We start from the raw sequence: 8,697 nt of genomic DNA on the forward strand, positions 1-8,697 counted from the left end.
TAGTGAACATGATGCCTTGGAAGCTGGCAAGCACCCAAACCAGCTTCAGTGTTTAGATAACTGAACATCCTTCTTTGGAACCCAACTGTGGGAGAAACTGATGCAAAGATAAAAATTTCATTTGCAAAGAAGAGAAGAACTGGCAGAGACATACACATATTGAGACCTGAAGACAGAATTTCTTCATAAAATTACACATTGAGCTGGTTTTATTGCTGCAGCATTGGAAATTTGAATGATGTTGTAATGCCCTGGTATCTTTGCAGTCCCTCACTGGGCAGGCACTGCCCAGGCCCCCCAGGGAATGGGCACAGCCCCAAGGCAAAGTCACATAGATAGAGAACCAGGGAAGTGATCAGATTTTATGATCAGCCCTGAAAAAAGGCATGGAATAATAAAACAACTGTGGAAAGAGAAGGAACAGTTTGCTACACTGGGCATAAGCAGAACCTTGTACCATGGAGGCAGGATGTTCATCTTTGGTCTGGTTTGTGTGTATTTTATTGTTCCATTTCCAAACTTCCTATCTGATAGCATGGGAAGAAATATGTATTCTAGGCAGATACCTCAATAAAGTACAGATTTGTTTAGTGGAAAGCCGGATGTTTTCAATGACATGTAGGAATGCTGAAGCTAAAAACCATCAAAATAGCTACAGCTTGTGGTGCATGTTAACACAGAGGGAGCCTGCTTGAGAACACCGTGCAAAGAGCTGCCCTTCTTCCACTGGGGTGGAAATTATTGCCTGGTTTTTCTTGTTACATGAAAAATGTGCTGCATTAAAGATTTGCTTTAGCGTAGTATTTTATTATCCCCATTTTAAAAAGTGAAGAATATAACCTTTCATTTTCAATGATAATTTCAGATGTTTGAAATCTGAATCATCCTTTTTACTCCACATCACATTTGGAAGATGTGATTGGGATTTGGAGTGGGGAAGGGATTGTTCAAAGCTCTTCCACAATGCCATGATTAACTAAAAAAAAGTCTTCTAAAAATCTCATTGAAATAATATCTATTCCTGATTTAACTCTCAAATTTCTCTGCATTTACCCATGAGAAGACAGCCCTGTATGTGCTCCTGCTGCAGTGTTTAACTCCTGCCAAAGGAGCTTTCTGGAAGGCAGCTGGAACTGTGTCATTTTCTGTAATTGATTATTTTAAATATACTGGACTTCCATACAATGGCAACTGGCCTTTGAGCAAGGCCATCAAGAAATTGAAATGAGACACAACCTTGGCAGTTTCCAGGACACAAATGGAGCGTATGGAAAATGGAGATGATTAGAGAAATGTTATTTTGTTAGCAGTGGGAAAATGCTAAGGAGGAAGCAGAAATTTTGAAGGGTTTACAAACCACACCAGAAATGAGTGTAGCTTCTAGTTGCAGCTTTAGCTCTTGGTAAAGCAAGATGTTTTTTCCTCTTGCTGTACATGTCAGCTTAAAATTCCAGCTCTACAGAAGAAAAGAACTTTCTACCATGAGGGTAGAGAAAAACTGACATCAGTTGCTCAGAGAGGCTGTAAAAGCCCCATCTTTGGAGATATCAAAAATTTAACTGGACGTGGTTCTAAGCAGCTCTCTGTGCCTGCACTGATGAGGAAGTGGGAGTGAGTAGAGGTCCTCTGGAGGCCCTTCCCAACCCATGTGGTTCTGTGCCAACAGCAACGTGGTCTCTTTCATCTGCACATCAAATACCACTAGAGTGGATCTGTACAGTGTTCAGCAATATCACCTGTAATTATAAAAATGCTCAGCAACATCCCATTCCATATTTTGTTTAATTTAGATTTAAAACAAGAGAAATTGCCACCATTCCTGTTCAGTAGCAGCTTGGTGAGCAAGTACCTGAGCAGGTATGAGCCCAGCTGGAAATCCTGGAACACAACTGCAGCCGAGGAGGATTAACTAGAACAGCTACAGCGACTGCAGCTCCAGCCCCTGCCAGGAGATGACATTCATTTGTTCCAGGGGATGTCCTTGCATCACAGGGAGCAAACACATGGATGCAGTGTGTCACAGGGACCCCGAGGGCACCGGGGATGACGTGCACCTGCGACATGTGGTGGCCTCACGCTGCAGGAGGGGCAGCTTCCAGCCCTGCTCAGCAGTGCCATGCAGGACAGGATGTGAAGGAGGATGTGTCCCCCCTCAGAACAATGTGAGGCTTATTTTTTTTAATCTAGTCAAAATACAGAGATTGAAATTTGGCTGCAAAACCTGGGCCAGCCTGTCTACAACAGCAGAGTGAACCAAGTTATTGAGCCTTGGTCCTTGGAAGTGTCTTTGGATTTTTACACCATGAGATTCTGAAGCTGCCTACTCCATTTTTTAGGGATACCTTTATGGTTAAGATGAAAAATTATATGAATTTCTTGAAGCTTTTTCTACTTATGCCTACATTCCTGTAAAGCTCAAAGTCAAACTGCTTCCATGGGAGTGACAGCTCAGATGGGAGTGAAGGGCCAAATGAAAATTATGTGGAGATCTCATTTGACAAGGCCACTTCAGACAAAAGAAATGTTAAACAAATAGCCTTACACAATGGGAAATGGTGAACTTGGGCTGACCCTCGCTGGTGGCTGGGTGCCAAAGGAAAGTTTGAAGCTACCCACATGTTCCCTTTTGGAGAGCTCTCTGGGTTTAATGTCCGGCATTTCTATATCATTTAAAATGGAAAATGAAGAGTGTTTAATTATCTTCCCAGGGTATGACAGCTGATGGAAGTTGAAATGTCTGCCCAGAACTCCTCTGCTTCACAGAGCAAATCCTGGTAATTACTCAGATGATATAAACCTGGGCTGTGTTAAGCCCTAGACCACAAATAGACAAGACTGGATAATTTTGCAATGCAAAGATAGTACCAAAGAAAATGAAATTATTCAGGTGCATCTCCCTGGATGAGTGTTGCTTTTGAGCTGCTATCTGCTGCCACAGGCAGTTACAAAGATCATGGTCTGGGTAACTTCAGATTTGTCTGCTTGGGCAGGGAACACAAAACACTGGGGGAGAATATCTTTTCTCAGGGTAGATGGAGTTAGAAGAATCCTCTCTGCTTTCAGGACCCCAACTCCTTCAAGTTTTAAATTAAAACTTCATTTTCCCTGTCTAATATAAATCAAATCATGGCCAGAAATATGAACTCTACCTACCACAAAAATACCCTAATATCCAGTCACCTTGCCATTACCCTCTGGTATTCCAGATTTACTTTTTGTTGGCCACTACAGAAAAGCTGCAGTCCAATATTTTAAATATTCTGATCATTGCTGTCTGGAGTAATGGCAGAAAAACAAATGAATGAAGGGATTGATCTCATAAAGCAAAAGTAACTATTTGAAATGGAGAGCTGCCACCACAATCTGATGGCACCAGTCGCAGTTGCAGGAAAATGCAGCTCAGGGTTTGAGGGAGGAGGAGTGCAGACCTGGCCAAGCTGTTTTAATGTCTGTGCTGAGCATTCTCCTTCTAACTCAAGATGCATCTGAGGTTCAAATGCAAGTGTCCTGAGAGGCTAGAAGGTCCTTAGAAGGTTTGGGGGTGTTGGTCACTTCTCCCAAGGTACAAGCAATAGAACAAGAGAAAATAGATCATGTTGCACCACGAGTGTTGTAGGTTGGATATTGGAAATTTTTCTTTGTCCAAAAGGTTGTCAAGCACTGGTACAGTGTGCCCAGGGCAGTTATTGAGGGAGCCCCCATCCCTGGAGAGATTTCAAAGCCATGAGGACGTGGCTTTGTGAACATGTTTTAGTTGTAGCCGTGGTGGTGCTGGGGCAGCTGGTGGTTTCCATGGGCTCAGAGGTCTTTTCCAACCTAAATGATTCTAAGATTTTGTGGTTCTATGTACCCCACCCCAGTCCCCATTTTTAGCAAGAACATCTCTTTCTCCTGGTAGGAGAAGGAGGGATACCTCCAGATGCTCAGAGCTGTGAGTCAAAGATGCTCCAAAGGTGCTGTAGTTGACTGGAGAAGTTCATGGACTTGCAGGAATTACAGCCTGTTTCTCCCATCCCTTTCCTGTGATGGCTGCAAAATGCTTGGCTGCAAGAGGAGCCACGGAGCCCCCAGACCAAGGCTCAGGGCACTGGTGAGATCAGACTGACACTGCCTGCATGTTCTCACTCCTCCCAGGATTTTGGATGGCTGGATTTCAGAGTGAGTTGTCTTGTGGGGATCCTGAGGGGCTGCCACAAACCCAGCTGCTGGCAAACATTTTCCTGGTGAACTTGCTGGGTTGGACATGTTTTTCTGGGAGAAATGTTTCTGCTGTCCTCTCCTGCCACAGGCTCCTGAGGCAGAGCAGGGTGGCTGACGGCCTGGTTGCACCGATGCCATGACATTGTGGGACAAGGCTGGCTAGTCAGGGAACACAAGTGCTAGGCAAATCCTTCTCTTAGAGGCCTTTGAAACCCCCATGGCCATCTCATGGAAATACCCATGATGCAAAATGGGCCTGAGGAGTCTGGGTAAAATGTCATTGTTGAATAGCAGGAGGAGCAAAACGGGTCAGTCCTTCTCATTAAATCCTTCCTTTGCAGAGATGATTTGACCCCAAGGAGCTGTAAAAATAGACTGCAAAGCAGCTGAGACTTTCACATGGGCCAGACTGCACCAGGGGTGGGTGTTTTAATACCTGAATCCACAGACTCCTTGCAAGATAATTGCCCATCTCCCTTAATTCAGCTGACACCAGCTGAACACTTTCCAGCATGATGACATGCTCAGTGCAGTTTTCAGGGATAAATTATAAATATTAAAATAAATTATAAACATTTCTAGCTACAGGCTAAACACAACTTGGTTTGCCAAGTGGGGCTGAATTTGAGATGTATTTCTGCTGATGCAGGAAGACCCAAGAACAAGTCACCCAGCTTTCAGATCCTTTTCTCTGCAAAAGCATTAATCCATGGCAATAAAGTTACTGTGGAAGCTATCAAAATGATTAAAAAGAACTCTTGTAGCTTGGTTTCTTGCAGACAGTCACACACTGCTGCACCTCTTGCATTGCTGTAGTCCCAGGTCCAGCAAACCTCCTACAACACACTATCATAGAGCTCTGCTCTCTTCAAAACAGCTTCAGTTCTGCTCTCCTCCTCTCCTGGATCTTTTCTTTCATCAATTCCTCTCTCATGTCACCCATGACGAGCACAGAAAATGTTCTCTCTCACCCAGCCAGGGGACTGCTCAAGTTCCCTTCAGTTTCATTCCTGTGGATTAGTTGGTGAGTACATCCATGGCCAGCAGCATCTGCTGAAGGCAATCTCTGGGAGGAAAGTTCTCCCTGTCATTCCCTCTGTGGCAGCACCAAAACATCTCTTTTCTCTATGTGCTTCTCTATTCTTAGGAAGTTTAGAGGACTTTATTTTTTTTTAAGCTCTTTACTGCAGCCTGGTTACTCCCTTGGATTAAGCTGATCACAGTCTGATGGTAACAGCCTCATTTCCACAGGAAACCAGGCTAAAAGCCTTCTCCTCACCTGCATTTGCAAGCTGCCAGTTTGACAATCTGCCAGAGCCTGCCTGACAAAAGCAGACCTTCCCATTCTTCCTCCTGAAATTACTTTCCCATGGAGCCTAAAGGTGAGCTGCCAGGTCATTGATCTCACTGCAAACAAGGTGTTGGCAGGAGATCTCCATGGGGGTCAAGTGTCTGGGAATGACAAATGCTGGCTGCTCCTTACATTGATCTGTTAATAACTGGTCCCAAAATGAAGAGGAGTCACCAAAAGTGAGCCACAGGCCATTGGACTTATTTTCATTAGTAGCTCCAAAAAAAAGTCACCCACTCAAAAGTTAGACAAGGCCATGGCTTGTCACCACTTTATTTCAGCTTCAGCTCCCTTGCAAGTTCATCCAGTTTCTGAGTGGAGCCCTTGCTTTCATCTTTAGAGGAGCACTTAATGCCAAGTCAACACAGGAGGCTGCTTCTTCCTCGTCACGCATTTTAAACCAGGCAGTGTCCACAGCTGATCTGATAGCCTGGCCTCACAAACAGCTTTGCTGGCACCACTCGAGGACAAGACTCTGTGGTCCAGAGGAAGTCCTTGACTAGCTGGTGATAGCAGTTTTGGGCCCATTTTCCACTTCTGCAGCAGAAGGCAGTGTCACGTCAAAGCACACATTAACCACACGTTCCTGAGCTCTGTCTGCTCCAGGGAAAAGTGTCTGTGAGCCAGGGAACAGCAGATGAGAGAACTGATTTAAGCTGGATATGAAACTTTAATGCTGGCACTTCTGAAGTGCTTGTACTTGCAAATCTAACAGCCCCTGTTTAACACCAAAGTTTGCAAATGTTCAGGCTTTTTAAAAGGAAGATGAGCTCTTGACTGTATCCAGAAATCCCACCCTGAGCCCATCAGAACCAACCTGGGCCACCAAGGAGGCTGAAATCCTTCCATGTGCTGCTCAGACCTCTGCCTTAATGCCTTAGTGATGGATGATGGGGCAGAGCACCCTCAGCAAGTTTGCAGGTGACACAAACCTGGGAGGAGTGGCTGAGGGACCTGGATGGATGTGCCATCCATGGGCACCTCAGCAGCCTGGGTTGGCAGGAGCCACACAAACTTCAACAAGAACTACAAGGTCCTGCCCCTCTGGAGCAACAACTCTGGGCACAAGAAGGTGCTGGGCCCAACCAGTTGGCAAATCTGAAAGCCTGGCAGAATCCTTCCCTGGCTTCCCCAGAGCCTGCCTGGGCTGCCCTGCTTGAGTCCCAGTGAGGGGAGCAGGTGGTACCTGCCTGCCCACAGCTCTGACTGCCTGGATTCGTGCAGATCACCCTGGAAAGATGTTAAAACAGTCATTTCAAGAGCTTGGCATGAAGTTTTCTGTGCTGTGGAAGGGACTCAGGCTTCTGCTAAAGGAAATGAAACCAGCAGAACTTGTGCATGATCTGATTCACAGCCTTCTGCTCCTACCTTGTACCTCCAAGTCTACTTTAATGCAGTAAGAGATGGGACATACACCCTTTTTTCCATGATGTCTGTCTGGGACAGTGAAATCACAAAGAAAGTTTTTAACATTAGAAGGAGAACAAATTAATTGGAGTGCCCAAAACCCTGGGGAGATCAATTTCTCAATGCCTCCAGAAGTCTGGAAAGAGCCAGGGTTTCAATATTTTCTTATTGGAAGCTGGGACAGTGTGAGAGAGCAGGATGAAATGTCTTAAAAACCTGACTGTTGTCAGGCACCAGTACAAAATGTGACTGAGGATATTTCAGTACATCCCAATATGCTCTTGCAACTCTGTTTGCAGAAAAGTTCTTTGTCACAAGAGGTTCTCAAGGAGCAGCATGGAGCAGGAGAGTGTCCCACTATTGATTTGCATCTGTGGGAATGCACAGATTTCTGTAATTTGTCCTGTTAACCTACAACCTCACTCAGCAGGAGAGATTTGTGACTGCAGCAATGAATTTGTTAAAGCTACACATGGCACTAACCAACAGTTTACTCCCAACATGATGAAGAAGAGCTGGATTTTCCCTTTTTCCTTTATCACGTGGAAGTGTCTAACAATGCAGCAGACAGAAATCTCATTTTTACACAGCTGTGTCCCCCTGCCCAGGGTTTGCAGTGTCTGCCAGGGGACAGAAGAGCTGGGGCTGTGCACACTGAAGGGGCTGGAGGTGCTGTCTGCAGCAGTAATTGGCAGGAGAGAGAGACTTTCTCCTGAATTATTCAGAGCTGTTAACTAGAAGCCAGTCTAGGGTGAGATGAGGCTATGGCATTAATTTTGGTGTAGTTTAGACCAAGACAAAATGAGTGGCAAACCCATTTTCACTGTCCATACACAAACACAGCTCCTCTGATGTGTCAAGGCTTTAAGCTTTATCTGATATTCTCTCACCAGAAAACCCTTTGGCAAATTTAATCACACCACAACATAGGTATCACTGGTCACCAAAGCCAGAGTGCACAAAGATGCTTTGCAATTCACATCCTATTCCTTCCTGCTTCACTAGGTTTAGAGTTTGTTCAGGGAGGACAAATTACATGGTCAAAAACTACACGTGGTGGGTTTCATGGCTGCCAGCCAGAAGAGTCTGCACTCCAAACATGGCACTTAGTCCCTGTGGCTAAGCCTGGTAAGCAATAATCATAAAAAAAGCTCTGGGGGAAGCAGCTGGCTTGACTTTTATCTTGGTTTTCTAAATGATGCATCTAAGTCATGTTTCTAAGTTTACCCTCCATAGAAAAAGGCCAAAGTTTAACTGGCTTTCCCCCTCTAACTTCTTCGGCCACAAAAGTTTCCAGTGGTGGAACAAATTCCTTCCAAATGCCAATCAGCAGCCTCAAACCCAGCATCCTCATCTGCAGTCCCTTAGGGGAACCTCACCCTACACTGGGGCCTTTGGATGATGCATTTTAGCCCAGTAGTGTCCCGGGGAAGGAATATTTATTTCTCATTCCCCTGGGTGCTACAGGGCCATTTACAGGCTGAAAGAGCTCAGCATGACATGGATATGAACTTCTTGGGTTTTTCCACTGGAGCTGGGTGCCTGAGGCACTGCAGTGATGTTGCACATCTGCCCAGCACACCAAGTGTTACTTGATGAGCAAGAGAGAGGGACAAAAAAGCAGTGTCCTCGAGTTTCTCAGTCCCTGGGACAGATCCAATGTGTGGATGTATCTTCAGCAATTTACATTGTGCCATGGGTGTTAACCATGGCAAAGGTGATCAAAGAATGCAGTTGGT

Source organism: Molothrus ater, chromosome 9 (genome assembly GCF_012460135.2).
Source record: "Molothrus ater isolate BHLD 08-10-18 breed brown headed cowbird chromosome 9, BPBGC_Mater_1.1, whole genome shotgun sequence".
NCBI lineage: Eukaryota > Metazoa > Chordata > Aves > Passeriformes > Icteridae > Molothrus > Molothrus ater.